General features: G+C 43.5%; 1 long non-coding RNA gene across 1 annotated transcript in view; it reads right to left on the bottom strand.

Moving 5' to 3' along the window:
* Nucleotides 1-6,218: 6,218 nt before the first annotated feature.
* The window catches only part of LOC132569783 (uncharacterized), a 463,235-nt gene continuing 450,375 nt past the window's right edge, over nucleotides 6,219-19,078 (bottom strand). The window contains exon 2 of the long non-coding RNA XR_009555288.1: nucleotides 6,219-6,374. This is a non-coding gene — a long non-coding RNA (uncharacterized LOC132569783). The remainder of the gene's footprint in view (nucleotides 6,375-19,078) is intronic.

Below are 19,078 nucleotides of genomic sequence, written 5' to 3'. Positions count from 1 at the left end.
GGAGTGGGGAATCAAACCCGGTTCTCCCAGATAAGAGTCCAGACACTTAACCACTACACCAAACTGGCTCTAAAGAAGCCTAATCTAAAGGGTTTTTCCCCTCTCACAAATGGCCAACTTGTCCAGCATCGTGTGTGGGGGAATATGAGGGCATTGTCTCTACAGGAGAGACCTGCTGTTGTGTATGTGATATTGTGTCTAATTTGGGTTGCTAGTTCCTGCCTGGCTCTTTGGAGCCTTTAGGACTGAGCTTGGGGACATGGAAAGAATGGGAGGCGGGATCCAAATCTCTGCTTCCCCAGACCAATCACTAGCCCCCTGCTGGTTCAAATGATCCAATGATATCCAAATGCAGGAACTTTGCATGTATGCTGTTGGCCCCATTGGCCCAGTTCTGCCGTCTTTGTTTAACCATTACCATGGTGTAATCGCTAATAAAGAGCTTTGATCAACCTTGCCCGAGTCGCCTCATGCATTTTCACTTACAGAGACATGTGCCGTGCCGCTTACAGAGGCCAACGCCATGCTGGGAATTATTAGGAAGGGAATTGAAAACAAATCAGCCATTATCATAATGCCCCTGTATAAATTGATGGTGCGGTCTCATTTGGAGTACTGTGTGCAGTTTTGGTCGCCGCACCTCAAAAAGGATATTATAGCATTGGAGAAAGTCCAGAAAAGGGCAACTAGAATGATTAAAGGGCTGGAACACTTTCCCTATGAAGAAAGGTTGAAACGCTTGGGGCTCTTTAGCTTGGAGAAACGTCGACTGCGGGGTGACATGATAGAGGTTTACAAGATAATGCATGGGATGGAGAAAGTAGAGAAAGAAGTACTTTTCTCCCTTTCTCACAATACAAGAACTCGTGGGCATTCGATGAAATTGCTGAGCAGACAGGTTAAAACGGATAAAAGGAAGTACTTCTTCACCCAAAGGGTGATTAACGTGTGGAATTCACTGCCACAGGAGGTGGTGGCGGCTACAAGTATAGCCAGCTTTAAGAGGGGATTGTATAAAAATATGGAGCAGAGGTCCATCAGTGGCTATTAGCCACAGTATATATATATGTGTGTGTGTGTATACACACACATATATTGGCCACTGTGTGACACAGAGTGTTGGACTGGATGGGCCACTGGCCTGATCCAACATGGCTTCTCTTATGTTCTTATGTGACACAGAGTGTTGGACTGGATGGGTCATTGGCCTGATCCAACATGGCTTCTCTTATGTTCTTATGTGTCTCCATGGAAGGCCATGTCTAAAGTGTGAGAGACAAAGGGAGAGAATAAGAAGAAGAAGCCCTGATTACAGCCAGCTTGTGGGAAGGAAAGACAGATAAAGAGAAATAACTTAACTTCTACACCAAACTGGCTCTCTAAGGGGTCACTGAGACGGGAAGGGAGGTAATTGTGAATTTCCTTCATTGGTCAGGCTAGATAACCCTTAGGGTCCTTTCCAGCTCTCTATTTCTATGTTTCTACCTTGACCACTTGTTTGCAGGTATTACCAACTGGTCACTTCAACAGTTACAAAAAAACAAAAGTTGCGTCTGCTTTGTGCAGGGCAGAAATAATTTCAAACTAATGCAGCGTGTTGTTCTAATGACAAATGGACGTGCACCTCCATTTGTCATCCGTCCAAATTGCAATTTTGTTTTTTTTGACTTATGGTCTAAACAAATAACCCAGCCCTACTAAAACTAATAAGGGAGGGAGGTGGGTGGAAGGAAAAGGGGAATGGGAAGGAAGATTGAAGAGTAGAGCCTTCTTCTACATTGCCAAGAGGAAGTGCATGTCAAAGGGGACCTCTGGGAGATGGAGGCTCAGGAACGTTGGCCAAGACACCTCTCTCTCTCTCTCTTTCTCCCCCCCCCCCCTCTCAGCCATCGATTCTTGGAAACAGAAAAAGGAGGCAAGCGAAGGGTTGGCAGAGAAGCCAAAGAGAGGGGGGGGAAAGGAATGCGCCAACCTCTCTCCGCAACAAGCGCTTCTCAGATCAACGCGAAAACTGTCCTCTTCTTAAGTATATTGCATCAACAGAGACGGCTAGCTGAGAAATTGTTTCTCTGTATTGTGCACCTATTTAGACTTGTTATCAATATGGTTACCAGCTCCAAGTTGGGAAATACCTGGAGGATATTGAGGTATAGACTGAGGAGGACAGGATTTGGGGAGGGGGGGGACTTCCATGGGGTATAATGCCATGCTGTTCCCTTTCCAAAGCGGCTGTGAATTTAGGGGGAAACTCTATGGTACCTATTGTACCATAGAGTTTTCCCTCCCATATGGCTAGAGTGTCTGGGAAAACCATAGAGTTTTCCTGGAAACGCCTAGAGTGGCCACGGCGCGCCATCGCCGGTGTGATGACATCACTTCTGGGTGACATCAATGTGGGCCAGTGGGCTGGGAATTGCCCGGGTAGGGGAACCCCCACCTGGACCGAGGGCTTGGCAGCCTAAGAAGAACATAAGAGAAGCCATGTTGAATCAAGCCAATGGCCCATCCAGTCTCACACTCTGTGTCACTCAGTGGCCAAAACACCAGGTGCCTGGGATTGGGGCCCCTCACAGGGATTTAGAATGTTGGATGTTTCTGTAATAGATACTTATATCAGCCTGAAAATCTGTAGCTTACCATCCAAAGAACCATAGGCACTTTAGTTGGGTGGGGTGCTCAGAACTTTGGGGGAACAGATCCCTGGACTGTTTACAAAACTACAATTCCCAGGATCCTCTGGGGAGAAGGAACGTGATCATAGAATCATAGAGTTGGAAGGGATCTGCAGGGTCATCTAGTCCAACCCCTGCACAATGCAGAAAACCCACAAACACCTCCCCCTAAATTCGCAGGATCTTCATTGTTGTCAGACGGCCATCTAGCCTCTGTTTAAAAACCTCCAAGGAAGGATATACCCGGGAATAGAAGAATGTACCCAGGAATGGAAGGATATACCCAAGGAAGGATAAACAAATGATATATCCTTGTCCCCCACTCTTCATCCAGTGCCCCACAGCACTTCTTCCAGCCTGTCCAAATATACCCGTAGCCTCACCCTTACCTAGATTTTTGAATGCAAAAAATGGAGATGCAATGCACAGTACGAATACCCAGCAATGGCCTAGAGGTCTCATTTTGAGGGGGAATAAAGGTTGAGGTGGACCTCTTACAGACAAGCCTCCTACTGCATCTCCGATTGCAAGGTGCTCACCGGAGCAGAGGGAAAGGAGAAAAGGACTTTGACAGTCTTACATCTTGATCAAGGGATGACTGATAATATTCCAGCGTGCCCCCATCTTTCAGGCCCCTCGTTTGATGACAAAGCACGGCCTCTGTCCCACCATCCATTATCCGCTTCCCTCCCTGAGGCAAAGGCATTAATAACTCTCCCTCTTCCCACCGAAGCCGCGTCTTCCCTTCTGCGTACCGGAGAGGACACTGCGGTTGGCTAGCGGGTATTTCCATACGGCAAGGGCACATCATTACGGTCCAGCAATCTTCCCCGCAGCGCACGTTGCTCTCCAACAGGCGCATGGCGCAGGGCATTCTCTGTCTTTTTCCCCGTCTGTCTTTAACTATTTTGTAGACTGTCAAGAGTCTTGATGGTAGCCAGGCCTCATTTGGGGCAGGAGCTCACAGGAGTGGAGTTCCAGAATCTCTAAATGTTATTGTGTTTATCAGGACTTTTTTTGGCAGAAAAAGCCCAGCAGGAACTCATTTGCATATTCGGCCACACACCCTGATGTCACCATTGTTTCACATAGGGATTTTTGTAGGAAAAGCCCAGCAGGAATTCATTTACATATTAGGCCACACCCCCTGACACCAATCCAGCTGCAACTGCGTTCCTTTTCAAATAATAATAATAATAATAATAATAATAATAATAATAATAATAATAATAATAATAATAATAATAATAATAATAATAATAATAATAATAATAATAAAAAGCCCTGGTGTTTATTGTAATATGGTGCAGGGGTTAAGTGCACGGACTCTTATCTGGGAGAACCAGGTTTGGTTCCCCCCTCCTCCACTTGCAGCTGCTGGAATGGCTTTGGGTCAGCCAGAGCTCTTGCAGAGTTGTCCTTGAAAATGCAGCTGCTGTAAAAAGTTCTCTCAGCCCTACCCACCTCACAGGGTGTCTATTGTGGTGGGGGGAGGTAGAGGAGATTGTGACCGCTCTGAGATTCAGAGTATAGGGCAGGATATAAATCCAATATCTTTTTCTTTCTTACCCCCCCCCCCAAAAAAAAACTCGCTTCTGAGTTCCATGGTTCAAACCCCCTATGAGAATTTTGCTGAACTCTAAAAATTTGACAAACTTTCTATTATTTTCCCCCACAAAAAATAGAGAAATAACCAAAACATGTCAAGCAAGACAGATGGAAATTTTCATCATGCCACTGTGGCCACATAGGAAAAAGTGATTTTAAAAGTATAATGGGAGTAAGGTTTTATTCTGACAATTATAATTCAAGAAGCATATTTATTTATTTATATATTATCTTTATATCCCCTAACGGGCTCAGGGCGGCTAACAACAGTTAAAGCAACATAGAATTAAAAAATAGAATCACAATAAAATCGTTTAAATCATTTCATAAATTACAGTTGCAATCCCTAAGATCCAAGATGGCATCAGTATTATTAGTTCGTATTTAGCACTACATGCATTAGTGTTCTTAGATGTTATTCGGTGCTCTATATTTATACTGGGATGGGTTCAAATAGCAATGCTGTGTGGGGGGGGTGTAGTGATCCCACACACACACACAATTAGATATTAAAATTCTGTCTCAGTCCCTGTGGAACTGTGGCAAGTCCCACAGGGCCCTGATGTTTTTGGGGAGAGCGTTCCACAGGGCAGGGGCAGCTACCAAAAAGGCTCTAGCTCTAGAAGTAGATTGCCAAGCATCTTTTGGCCCTGGGATCATGAGAAGATTTTGTGAACTTGACCATATTGCTCTCTGGAGCTCATATGGGGAAAGGCGGCCCCAGAGGTAGGCAGGTCCCAGGCCATATAAGGCTTTAAAGGTCATAACCAACACCTTGAAGCGAACCCAGAACGCTATAGACAACCAGTGCAGCATTTCCAGCACAGGTTGAATGTGCTTTTAAGGTAGGTGCTGAGCTGATGTAATTTAGTACACCTTCCAGTAATGTGGGGGGATGTGGCATATGCAAATTCAGGGCTTTTTCTGTAGCAGGAACTCCTTTGCATATTAAGCCGCACCCTCTTATGTAGCCAATCCTCCTGGAACTTATATTAGGCCCTGTACGAAGAGCCCTGTAGGCTCTTGGAGGATTGGCTACATAAGAGGGGTGTGGCCTAATAGGCAAAGGAGTTCCTACTGCAAAAAAAAGCCCTGTGCTAATGAGTTATGCAAATGAGCTGTGCTAATGAGCCCCGGCACCTCTTTGTCTACAAAATGACCCCTGAGGGTAGTCCAGCAGCATACACTGAGCAGAGCGTTCCTCTCCTCTTCTTGAACTTGCTTTGTTTTTGCTTTGGAGATCAGCCATCGAACACAAACGGAGAAGCCAGGTGGGAAGGAAAGAACCTTCGTGTGACGAATCTTTTTTTTAACGAAAGAAAGAAAGAAAATGCTCTGGATCTTTTGGCAGGCACCCCCCCTCAAGTCAAATTTCTCTCTCTCTTTTTTAAAAAAAAACGTTCCTGCATGTCTTTTATTAATTAATAAGGAAAGAGGTACATCCAAGAGGGCTAACAGTTTGAATCGGAATGCAAACATCTTGGAACATCTGTTGCCATAATTTGGCTGGATTAACGGTCTAGTTTCCTAGACCATCTGCTGCTCCCCAAGAATACAGTCAGTTCCGAGTGAATTCGAGTATCTGCCAGCACATTCTTCCATGGGACACACCAAGGGTTGCCAGCCTCCAGGCGGGACCTGGAGAGCTCCTGCTATTCCAATTGGTCTCCAGGCAACCGAGATCAGTTCCCCTGGACACAATGGCTGCTTTGATTGTACCCCACTGAGGTCCCTGCCCTCCCCAGTCTCTGTCCTTAAATCTGAAAGAGTTTCCAAACCTGGAGTTGGCAACAGTACCCCTGCCCATACCCCACCAGTGGCCGAGGAGAGCTGGAAACCCTAGACTGACCTGTTGATGTTCAATGAAGCCAGTGTTGTATAGTGGTTAAGAGTGTTGGGCTATGGGGGGAACACTCTGTCTGGGACAAGGATGCTCTGTCTTCTTGGTGCTTGGGGGGCAACAGTGAGAGGGCTTCTGGAATTCTGGCCCTGCTGGTGGACCTCCTGATGGCACCTGGGTTTGGGCCACTGTGTGACACAGAGTGTTGGACTGGATGGACTATTGGCCTGATCCAACATGGTTTCTCTTGTGTTCTTAAGAACAGAGGTCCATAAATATTAGCTGGCTTTAGGACTAGGGAACAAGGTATAGATGGAACACTGTCTGGGTGAGTGATGCTCTGTATTCTTGGTGGTTGGAAGGCAGCAGTGGGAGGGCTTCTGGAATTCTGGCCCCGCTGGTGGACCTCCTGGTGGCCCCTGGGTTTCAGTCACTCTTTGACAGAGAGAGTTGGAATGGATGGGCCACTGGCCTGATCCAACATGGCTTCTCTTATGTTCTTAACTTTCATGCCCAGACACAGGGCTTTTTTGTAGCAGGGACTCCTTTTCGTATTAGGCCACACACCCCTGATGTAGCCAATCCTCCAAGAGCTTACAAGGCTCTTAGTACAGGGCCTATTGTAAGCCCCAGGAGGACTGGCTGCATCAAGAGGTGTGGTCTAATATGCAAAGGAGCTGCTGCTACAAAAAAAAGCCCTTCCCGTACATAAGTAATTAGAATACTAAACCATTAATTATTTTGATCTTGGTTGCCAGTGACACACCTTCACACTTAAGAATCTTTTCTAGCTCCTTTACAGCTGCCCCTCTCTGTCTTAACGTCCTTCTGATTTCTTGGTTATGGTTCTAATTGCTAGCTGCATCATACGTGCTCCTTCAGACCCGGAGACCATGGGTCATACTGTGAGCAGGGCCTTTTTGGTAGAAAAGGCCCAGCAGGAACACATTTCCATATTAGGCCACACCCCCTGACATCACCATTGTTCCACACAGGGCTTTTTTGTAGAAAAGCCCAGCAGGAATGCATTTGCATATTAGGCCACACCCCCTGACATCACCATTGCTCCACAATGAATTCCAGTAGGAATTCATTTGCATATTAGGCCACACACCCTTGACATCACATTGTTCCACACAGGACTTTTTTTGTAGAAAAAGCCCAGCAGGAACTCATTTGCATAGTAGACCACACAGCAAGCCAGACAGAACTGTGTTCCTGTGCATTCCTAATAATAATAATAATAATAATAATAATAATAATAATAATAATTTATTTTTATATCCCGCCCTCCCCCGCCAAAGGCGAGCTCAGGGCAGCTTACAGATATGGCATTCCATGATTCAAATAAAACAATATACACAACAATTTAAATATAATCAGTTACATAACTAATTAAATAAAATAGATAAAATAGGTGCTATAAATACTATAAGTTATAATATCCACAAGATGGCTAGGTAACTAGTTACCGGGTTCTGTTTCAAAGGCGAGCTGGAAAAGAAATGTTTTGCAAGCCCTGCGGAATTGGTTCAGGTCCCGCAGGGCTCGCACCATCTCTGGAAGATGGTTCCACCATCGAGGGGCCATTGCAGAGAAGGCTTGCTCCCTGGTAGGCTTGCTCCCTGGTAGTCTAAAAAAAAAGCCCTGACTGTTTGCAAATCAAAAACAGGGTCCTTATTCCTAGGTGCACACAACAGAGACAGGTTCTGTGCAGGGCTTTTTTCTGGAAAAAGAGGTGCCTGGACGCTCAAGAGGGAAATGAAGGAGAAACATGAATACCTCTCATGAATTTTCAAACATTTTTTGAGAATTTAGCTTCCACAAAGAGATTCCGGAACTCTGTTCAGCCATGTTCCCTCAGGAAAAAGACGAAAAAGCTGTGTCCAAAACAACTTCCCTTTCTTAGCCAGGAGATAACAGAGATGCGAGCAGCCAGCTTCAGGACCAGGGAACTTACACAATCTACCATTCTAACCAGGGGGTCATGCTGTCGAAAAAGAGGTGCCGGAGTTCATTTGCACAACTCATTTGCCTGTGCCGCACACCCCTGACATCACCGGAAGGTGCACTACATTATATTAGCTCAGCATCTCCCTTAAAATGCTTCTTGAATACTCTTTCAATGACTTTCTCCTATGCGGCCACAGTGGCATGAGGAACATTTCCATCTGTCTGCTTATATGTTTTGGTTATTTCCCCATTTTTTGTGAGGGGAAATATTATAAAGTTTGCCAAATCTTAAGAGTTCAGCAAAATTCTCACAGGGGGTTTGAACCATGGAGCCCAGAAGCAAGTATTGGGTGGGGGGGATTAAAGAAAGAAAGAGCACAATAAAATGTAGAGGTTCCGGAGCTCCACTCCTGTGAGCTCCTGCCGAAAATGAGGCCTGATTCTAACAAATAGAACTGAAAAGCAGAGAATCCACCTCATGAGATTAAACCAAAACACACAAATCTGGGGGAGGGGGACTGTTCCATTGTGATGCATACAAGCAGGGGTGGGATTCTAGCAGGAGCTCCTTTGCATATTAGGCCACACCCCTCTGATGTAGCCAATCCTCCAAGAGCTTACAAAACAAAGCCTTGTAAGCTCTTGGAGGATTCACTGCATTAGGGGTGTGTGGCCTAATGTGCAAAAGAGCTCCTGCTAGAATTCCACCCCTGCGTACAAGAAATACACCACCGTGATAACCCGAGTCCGTTTTTGCTGCTGCAGTCGGATCTGCACGCGTTGATGGATATTGTGCTGTCGTTATCTGTCACCTCCCAGATTTTGTTGTCTGTACAGAAAAATCCAGGAGATGGATGATCACAATACTCCACTCCACATCCAATACTGTGCAAATCCTACCCAGACGCTGGGGGTGCAGGAAAATGGATGCTTGTGTTGCCACAAGTCTTTTAGCTTTTTTTTTGTCTTTCAAGCTACCATCTCTATAAAAATTAAATGAAAAGTTATCTCATTAGGGAGGGACGGTGGCTCAGTGGTAGAACATCTGCTTGGTAAGCAGAAGGTCCCAGGTTCAATCCCCAGCATCTCCAACTCAGGGCTTTTTTTTGCAGCGGGAACTCTTTTGCATTTTAGGCCGCGCACACCACTGATGCAGCCAATGCTCCTGGAGCCTACACAGCTCTTAGTACGGGGCCTACTGTAAGCTCTTGGAGGAGTGGCTACATTAGGGGTGTGTGGCCTAATATGCAAAGGAGTTCCTGTATTTAAAAAAGCCCTGCTCCAATTAAAAAGGGTTCAGGCAAATAAGCATGAAAAACCTTAGCTAGAAGAAGAATTGCAGATTTATACCCCACCCTTCTCCCTGAATCAGAGACTCAGAGCGGCTTACAGTCTCCTATGTCTTCTCCCCCCACAACCAACACCCTGAAGGAAGGAAGAAGATATTAGATTTATATCCCACCCTCCACTCCGAAGAGTCTCAGAGCAGCTCACAATCGCCTTTACCTTCCTCCCCCACAACAGACACCCTGTGAGGTAGATGAAGATATTGGATTTATATCCCGCCCTCCACTCCGAAGAGTCTCAGAGCGGCTCACAATCTCCTTTCCCTTCCTCCCCCACAACAGACACCCTGTGAGGTAGATGAAGATATTGGATTTATATCCCGCCCTCCACTCCGAAGAGTCTCAGAGCAGCTCACAATCTCCTTTCCCTTCCTCCCCCACAACAGACACCCTGTGAGGTAGATGAAGATATTGGATTGATATCCTGCCCTCCACTCCGAAGAGTCTCAGAGCGGCTCACAATCTCCTTTCCCTTCCTCCCCCACAACAGACACGCTGTGAGGTAGATGAAGATATTGGATTGATATCCCGCCCTCCACTCCGAAGAGTCTCAGAGCGGCTCACAATCGCCTTTCCCTTCCTCCCCCACAACAGACACCCTGTGAGGTGGGTGGGGCTGAGAGGGCTCTCACAGCAGCTGCCCTTTCAAGGACAACCTCTGCCAGAGCTATGGCTGACCCAAGGCCATTCCAGCAGGTGCAAGTGGAGGAGTGGGGAATCAAACCCGGTTCTCCCAGATAAGAGTCCACACCCTTAACCACTACACCAGACTGGCTCTCAGTTTGAGACCCTGGAGAGCCGCTGCCAGTTTGAGTACACAAGACTGACTTTGATGGACACAGGGTCTGATTCAGTATAAGGCAGCTTCGTATGTTTATATGTTCACCTCTGAATGTCTTTTGCCTTGAAAACCCCATCAGGGGTAGCCATAAGTCAACTGTGGCTTGCTGACCAAAGAAGGGGAGGGACGGTAGCTCAGCGGTAGAGTATCTGCTTGGTAAGCAGGAGGTCCCAGGTTCAATCCCAGGCATCTCCGACTGAAAAGGATCCAGGGAAATAGATGTGAAAGACCTCAGCTGGAGACCCTGGAGAGCCGCTGCCAGTCTGAGTAGACAATACTGACTTTACTGAGTAGACAATACTGATGGACCGAGGGTCTGATTCAGTAGAAGGCAGCTTCATATGTTCATATATGTTCATGGTTTGCTCTTGAGGAGACATTTTATCACTCAGGGATGCCGGTCTCAGGGGTGGGGAGGGACCTGGGACTCCCCCTGGAATTCCAGCTCATCTCCAGAATAAAGAGATCAGTTCCCCTGGAGAAAATGGATACTTTTGGAGGGTGGGGTGCTATGGCATGGTACCCCTTAGCCACCAGAGGAGGGGGGGTAGAGTTGCTGCAATTTGGGAAATTCCTGGAGATTTGGGGGTAGAACCTGGGGAGGACAGGGACTTCAGCAGAGTACATTGACATTGAGTCCTCCCTCCAAAGCATCCGTTTTCTCCTGAGGAACTGATCTCTGTCGTCTAGAGATGAGCTGTAAATCTGGGGGATCCCCAAGTCCCACCAGAAGCCTGGCATCCCTACTCCATAGGCTCCACCCCCAAATCTCCAAGAGTTTCCAAGAAGAAGAAGACCGCAAATTTATACCCCGCCCTTCTCTCCGAATCAGAGACACAGTGGCTCACAATCTCCTTTCCCTTCCTCCCCCACAACAGACACCCTGTGAGGTGGGTGGGGCTGAGAGGGCTCTCACAGCAGCTGCCCATTCAAGGACAACTCCTAAGAAAGCTATGGCTGACCCAAGGCTATTCCAGCAGCTGCAAGTGAAGAAGAAGACGATTGTAGATTTATATCCCGTCCTTCTCTCTGAATCAGAGACTCAAAGAGGCTTACAATCTCCTGTATCTTCTTTCCCCACAACAGACACCCTGTGAAGTGGGTGGGGCTGAGAGGACAACTCTTTCAAGGACAACTCCTGCAAGAGCTATGGCTAACCCAAGGCCATGCCTACTTGATCCTTTCAGCTGGAGGTGCCAGGGACAAGACCTTCACATGACCATTTCTACTTGATCCTTTCAGTTGGAGGTGCCGGGGATAAAACCTTCACATGACCATTTCTACTTCATCCTTTTAGCTGTGGTGCCAGGGACAAGACCTTTACATGACCATTTCTACTTGATCCTTTTCGTTGGAGGTGCCAGGGACAAGACATTCTCATGGCCATTTCTACTTGATCCTTTCAGTTGGAGGTGCCAGGGACAAGACCTTCACATGACCATCTCTACTTGATCCTTTCCATTGGAGGTGCCAGGGACAAGACCTTCACATGACCATTTCTACTTGATCCATTTAGTTGGAGGTGCCAGGGACAAGGCCTTCACATGACCATTTCTACTTGATCCTTTTAGCTGAAGGTGCCAAGGACAAGACCTTCTCATGACCATTTCTACTTGATCCTTTCAGTTGGAGGTGCCAGGGACAAGACCTTCACATGACCATTTCTACTTGATCCTTGTAGTTGGAGGTGCCAGGGACATGGCCTTCACATGACCATTTCTACTTGATCCTTTTAGCTGAAGGTGCCAAGGACAAGACCTTCTCATGACCATTTCTACTTGATCCTTTCAGTTGGAGGTGCCAGGGACAAGACCTTCACATGACCATTTCTACTTGATCCTTTCAGTTGGAGGTGCCAGGGAAAAGACCTTCACATGACCATTTCTACTTGATCCTTTCAGTTGGAGGTGCCAGGGACAATGCCTTCACATGACCATTTCTACTTGATCCTTTTAGCTGAAGGTGCCAAGGACAAGACCTTCTCATGACCATTTCTACTTGATCCTTTCAGTTGGAGGTGCCAGGGACAAGACCTTCACATGACCATTTCTACTTGATCCTTTCAGTTGGAGGTGCCAGGGAAAAGACCTTCACATGACCATTTCTACTTGATCCTTTCAGTTGGAGGTGCCAGGGACAAGGCCTTCACATGACCATTTCTACTTGATCCTTTCAGTTGGAGGTGCCATGGACAAGACCTTCACATGACCATTTCTACTTAATCCTTTTAGTTGGAGGTGCCAGGGACAAGACCTTCACATGACCATTTCTACTTGATCCTTTTAGCTGAAGGTGCCAGGGACAAGACCTTCTCATGACCATTTCTACTTGATCCTTTTTGCTGGAGGTGCCAGGGACAAGACTTTCACATCCCCATTTCTACTTTTAGTTGGAGTTTCCAGTGATAAGACCTTGTACATGCGAGAAAGATGTTCTACCACTGAACTATGGCTTCCACCCCATGGCTCTGTTAGAAGGATGAATGGCAGCAGACAACTCCAACAGAAGCCAGTTTTTAGCAACTGCAATTGTCTCTCCTTCAGTTTTTCAATTGGTTAATTTATCCTGCTGGGCTCCGAGGAGCACACTGCACAGGTGCTGTCCGCTTTTGTGTTTCCCAGGTCTGTAATAGACCTGGGGAGCACAAAACGAGGCAGGCAGCATTCGCGGTCCATGCAGCCTGCTTTCCGTTGTGGAAACAGGCTCCAAGGAGCACACACGCTGCATGTGGGGAGAGGGTCCCCTAGCAGCACCCCTTAGGCCAGGTGGTATCCTAGGCGGCTGCCTACTTGGCCTAATCCCACACACCTGCCATGCATAGAGTCCTCCAAAGCATCCATTTTCTCCTGGGGAGCTGATCTCTGTCGTCTGGAGATTAGCTGTAATCTCAGGGGATCCCCAGGTCCCACCTGGAGGCCGGCACCCCTAGCAGCAGAGTAAGGAGTAGACAAAAAATCCCAACTTCAAGTAGAGGCTCATGGGGTCTGAACTCGGTGAGGTTGAGAGGGGAAAAGATCTCATGGCCATAGTGAACAGCTCACTAAAAGTGCCAACCTAGGGTGCTGCAGAGGTGAACAAAGGCAAACTCTGTGTTGGGGATTATTAGGAAAGGGATTGAAAATAAAATGGCCAACATTGTCATGCCCTGTGTAGATCTATGGTGAGGCCCAGGGCTTTCTTAGTAGCAGGAACTCCTTTGCATATTAGGCCACACCTCCTTGATGTAGCCAATCCTGGAGTTTACAGTAGGCCCTGTACTAAGAGCCCTGTAAGCTCTTGGAGGATTGGCTACGTGAGAGGGGTGTGGTCTAATATGCAAAGGAGCTTCTGCTAGAATTCCACCCCTGCCTTTGCATATTAGGCTACACGCCCCCGATGTAGCCAATCCTCCTGGAGCTTACAGTAGCTCCTGTACGAAGAGCCCCGTAAGCTCTTGGAGGATTGGCTACGTGAGAGGGGTGTGGTCTAATATGCAAAGGAGCTTCTGCTAGAATTCCACCCCTGCCTTTGCATATTAGGCTACACGCCCCCGATGTAGCCAATCCTCCTGGAGCTTACAGTAGCTCCTGTACGAAGAGCCCCGTAAGCTCTTGGAGGATTGGCTACATCAGGGGTGTGTGACCTAATATGCAAAGGAGCTCCTGCTACAAAAAAAATTCCAGTATTCCTCACCTGGAATACTGCGTACAGTTCTGGTCACCATATCTCAAATGGACATTGCAGAGATGGAAAAAGTCCAGAGGATGGTTAAGGTATTGGAGCACCTTCCTTACAAGGAAAGGCTGAAGAGACTGGGACTTTTCAGTTTCAAAAAAGAAATGACTGGGGGGGGGGGGGCACGATAAAGGTTTACAAAATTTTACGTGAGGTGGACAGATTTTTTTTTTTTTATACATTTTAATTGTTTTTATTATTTCAGCACATAGAAAAAAAAATCTCTTTTAACAAACAAAATAAGAACATCAACAAACCACCACCACTACAAGAGACATAAAATAGAAAAACATATCCAATAGAGAGTGATTGAGCACATTAAAGTTACATTCAAATAATAAATTGAATATTAACTTATATTAATCTATCAATATATTTTATTTATACAAAACCAATAATTATCACACCTCACTTAGATAAACAATTATTTTCAACCCAAAAATAAAATTTCTCCCATTTTTTTGCAGCATCACATTTCGATAAGCCTTTCACCATATTTGAAAGAATGTCCATTTCTGCTACGCTCCTTATTTTTTGGATTAAATCTTCCCTTTGTGGCACATTGTCCTGTCTCCAGACCGAGGCATAAAGGATTCTAGCCGCCGTCACAATATATATCGTTATATACTCATCTTCCCGTGGGAGCTCATCTCGAACCATCGAGAGTAACATTACTTCTGGTTTCAAAATAAAATTAACTCTTAGTACCTCAGTTATTAGTTTATGTACCATTATCCAATACCTTCTGGCCTGCTCACAACTCCACCATAAATGAAAAAACGATCCTATCCGAGTCTTACACTTCCAACAGTTGGGGGAGAACTTTGAATTTATTTTATTCAGTTGCACAGGGGTAACATACCACCTGTGGAAAAGTTTAAAAGCATTCTCTCTAAAATTAATCGGTTTAATCACCTTATAATTATTTTTCCAAAATTGAGCCCATTGGTCTAACGTAATAGATTTTTTCAAATTATTTGCCCATTTCAACATTGTTTCTTTAATTACTTCATCCTCCAAATTAATTTGCAAAAAATAATTATAAACCTTCTTAATTATCTTTTGTTTTTCCACCAGTAATATTTTATCAAAGTCAAAATTTTGTTTCGTGAAACCCATAAGTTTATCCTTATTGTACTTTGATATAATCTGCGACATACTCCACCAATCTATCTTGACTCCCTGAGATTCTAAATACTCTTTTTTCCTCAAATTATCTTTTTCGTCCAGTAGGTCATTGTACCTAATCACTATTGGTGCTTCCCAGAGTTGTGGTAAAACCGCCGCTTCATGAGGTGAGATCCATCTTGGGGTTTTGTCTCCATATATCTTAATCTTAATCTTAATCCAGGCTTCGTATAGAGATTTCCTAATCAGATGATTTTTAAAATAAGTCTGTGGTTTTTTTGTATACCAAAGATTAGAGTGCCATCCTGTTTGCAAATCATATCCCTCTAATGCTAATATCCTCTTATCTTCTAAAGCCACCCAATCCTTCAACCATAAAGTTTGACACGCTAAATGGTAAATTTCTAAATCAGGTAAGGCTAGACCACCATTTTGCTTTGAATCAGTTAACAGTCTCCATTTAATTCTGGGTTTTTTCCCCTGCCAAATAAACCTTCTATATTGTTGATTAAGTTTAACAAAAAAAGGTTTTGTTACCGCAAAAGTAATCATTTGCAACAAAAATAAAACTTTCGGCAGTAAACCCATTTTAATTAGTGCTGCTCTCCCCATAAAAGACAAACCTAAGTTATTCCATTTTTTTATCATCTGCTCCGTCTCCTTAAGTAATGGTATATAATTATTTTTATAAATGGTACTACATCTGTTAGTCATTATTATACCTAGGTATTTTACTTTTTTCTCAACTCTAAAACCTGATTTACTTTCTAGATTCTGAATTTCTTGTTGGGTCATATTTTTTGTCAAGATTTTTGTCTTCTGTCTATTCACCCTTAGGCCTGCTGATTCACCATAATCCTTTAACTCCTTTAATACCATTTCTATTGCTTCCAACGGCTCCTGTAGTATTAATACCATATCGTCCGCATAGGATAGAATTTTATAATCTTCTCCTTTTGTCCTCAAACCAGTTATTTTTTTATTTTTGCGTATTGCGTTATTCAGGAGTTCTAGCGATAGGATAAATAATAAGGGTGAGAGTGGGCAGCCCTGTCTGGTACCTTTTGCCAAAATTATATCTTCAGTTTGTTCTCCATTGACAATTATTTTAGCGATTTGCTTATCATAAATTGCTCGAATATTTGCGACAAATTCCCTTCCAAAATCCATTTTTTCAAGAACCCCAAACATAAAATCCCAATCTAAGTTGTCAAATGCCTTTTCTGCATCTATAAATAAAAAGGCTACTGACTTATCCCGGTTATTTTCATAATATTCCATAGCGTTAGTAAGTATCCGAATATTTGTCCGCATAAATCTTTTGGGTAGAAACCCCGTTTGGTCAGTATATATTAACGTAGTTAAAATTCTTTTTAACCTATTAGAAAGAATAAGCGAGTATATTTTATAGTCTACGTTTAGCAAAGATATTGGGCGGTAAGATCTAATATCATCCGGATCTGCACCAGCTTTCGGGATAAGGCTAATATTACTATATCTCCAGGAGTCTGGTAAGGTAGCAGATTGCCAGACTTCTTCAACTAAACTTTTAAAGTGGTTAATCAGATTATCCTTAAAAGTAATATAGTATTCTGCCGGAATACCATCAGGGCCCGCCGCTTTATTTTTCTTTAGTTTTACCCAAACTTCTTCAATCTCATACATTGAAATTGGGTCATTTAATATCTTTTTCCTATCTTCTGTTAATTTTGTCCACACTTTGTCGGCTAGGTATCCCTCTTGTACCTCTTTTGATATCTGCCCCTTCTTATACAGATTTAAATAAAAATCTTTAATTATAATTTTTAAGTCTTCCGTTCTTGACTTATAATTTCCATCTTTATCTTTCAATGTTTTTAATAATTTTTTTTTCTTTTTCTTTCCTTATTTTGTACGCTAGCCATTTCCCTGATTTATTTGCGTGCTCAAAATAATATTGCTTGGAATAAGCTATTTTCTTATCCATCTCCTCTAATGCAAGCAGATGTAACTTATGTTGTGCATTCCTAATCTCTTCCTTAATTCCTTTTTGATGAGGGTTGCTTTTTAGTTGATCTTCCTTTTGTTTTATTAGGTCCGTTAATTCCATCATCTTTTTGGAATCCTCTCGTCTTTTATTTGCTAAAAAATTAATAACTAAACCTCTAAAAAAGGCCTTACTTGTATCCCATACTGTAGCAATCGAGATATCCTTTTGCAAATTAAACTGGAAGAAAAAAACCATCTCTTTATTTATATATTCTACAAACTTCTTATTTTTTGTTAACCCAGGGTACATTCTCCAACTTAATTTCCTCTTATTATGCTTCAAAACTAAAGAAATAGGTGCGTGATCCGCTATAGTGGATGGCAAAATCTCAGCCACTTGCACTGATTTCAATAAAGTATTCGATACCCACATCATATCAATCCTAGACCAAGATTGATGCCGATTAGAAAAAAAAGTATAATCTTTGCAATTTGGGTTTAATGTACGCCATATATCCACCAAAGCCAATTCTTCTACCATCTCAACAAAAATCTTCGGTAAAACATTGCTTCCTGTAACCTTCTTACTCTTCTTTTTATTCCCAGTTCCTACCGTTCTATCAATATCAGTGACACTTACAGCATTAAAATCCCCCATAATACAAAAATTTTCATATTGATAACTTGTGACCTTTGAGTATAAATCCTGGTAGAAGGCTCGCTGATTAACATTAGGGGCGTAAACATTAACTAAGAGAATTTTCTGTTGGTCCTTCTGAATTTCTATCCCTTGGAATCGAGCATCATTTGCTTCAAAAATTAACTTGGCTTGGATATCAGTTCTCGTGTATGTTACTAATCCTCTTTTCTTTTTTCTTTTTTCAGAAGTTATTATCGCCGATCCTAACCTATTATTAACTAAAAAGTGTTCATCCTTTTTTCTTATATGAGTTTCCTGTAGGCAGATAACATCTGCCTTTAGCTTTTTCAGTTGGAGAAATGCCCGCTTTCTCTTCTGAGGTGAATTCATTCCGTTGATATTAACCGAAACTATCTTCCAATTATTAACCATCCTGAATTATTCGTCTATCTATCGCTCTGTCAGCTGTGCTTTCTTTTTTTTCTGTAGTCTAGTTTCTCTATATAAATTTTCTTCACCTTGCGAGGTCTCCCCCTCCTCTTGTTCACTTAACCCCTGTGGGGGACTATCTCCCATCTGATCTGTCTTCTTTAGTTTCTCTTTTCTTTGCCAACTGTTCATATGAGTCCTCATAAAATCATTCAGCTTAAAAACTGAATCAATCCTATATCTGTTGTCCCTATATGTAAATAGCAATCCTTCTGGAATTACCCATTTATACCTTATACCTTTCTCCTGTAATTTCTCTGCTAGTTTAAAATATTCTCTTCTTCTGTTTCTTATTGACCAAGGGATCTCTTTTAGAATCTTAACTCTATTGCCTCCAATCATTATTTGTTTCTCTCTAGATTCGGTCCACACCCTTTGTCTAACTATTTTACGTGCAAATTTTACATGTACCTCCCGAGGGAGTTCATTCTTTTTTGCGTATAACGTATTAACTCTATAGATAGCATCAATTTCTTTTTCTGTTTCCTCAACCTCCAATCCCAATATATCCCTCAAAGCCTCCGCCATTATTTTTATTAAAAACTCATTTTTTTGCTCAGGAATATTGAGAAATCTAAGTATATATTCTGCCTGGTCCATTTCCATTTGTATTATTTTATCATTTTGTTGAGCCTGTTTTTGTTCTATCTCTTCCACCTTACCTTCAGTTAATTTCAGTTTGCTCTCTATAGACTTAGTAATTTTAACAACTTCAGATAAATCTTTTTTAGTGTCTTTAAATTTACTATCTAAACCTTCTAATTTATCAGCCAGACCTTCCATCTGCTTAGATAACGAATCCTTCATTTCATTTAATAGCTCCATAAAACTCAATTGCATTTCTTTCATACTCTCTTGAGAGATGGCAGCCGCCACAGT

This window comes from Heteronotia binoei, chromosome 4, assembly GCF_032191835.1.
Source record: "Heteronotia binoei isolate CCM8104 ecotype False Entrance Well chromosome 4, APGP_CSIRO_Hbin_v1, whole genome shotgun sequence".
Taxonomy (NCBI): Eukaryota; Metazoa; Chordata; class Lepidosauria; order Squamata; family Gekkonidae; genus Heteronotia; species Heteronotia binoei.
The sequence above is the reverse complement of the archived record's forward strand: the minus strand, read 5'-3'. Positions and strand labels throughout refer to the sequence as shown.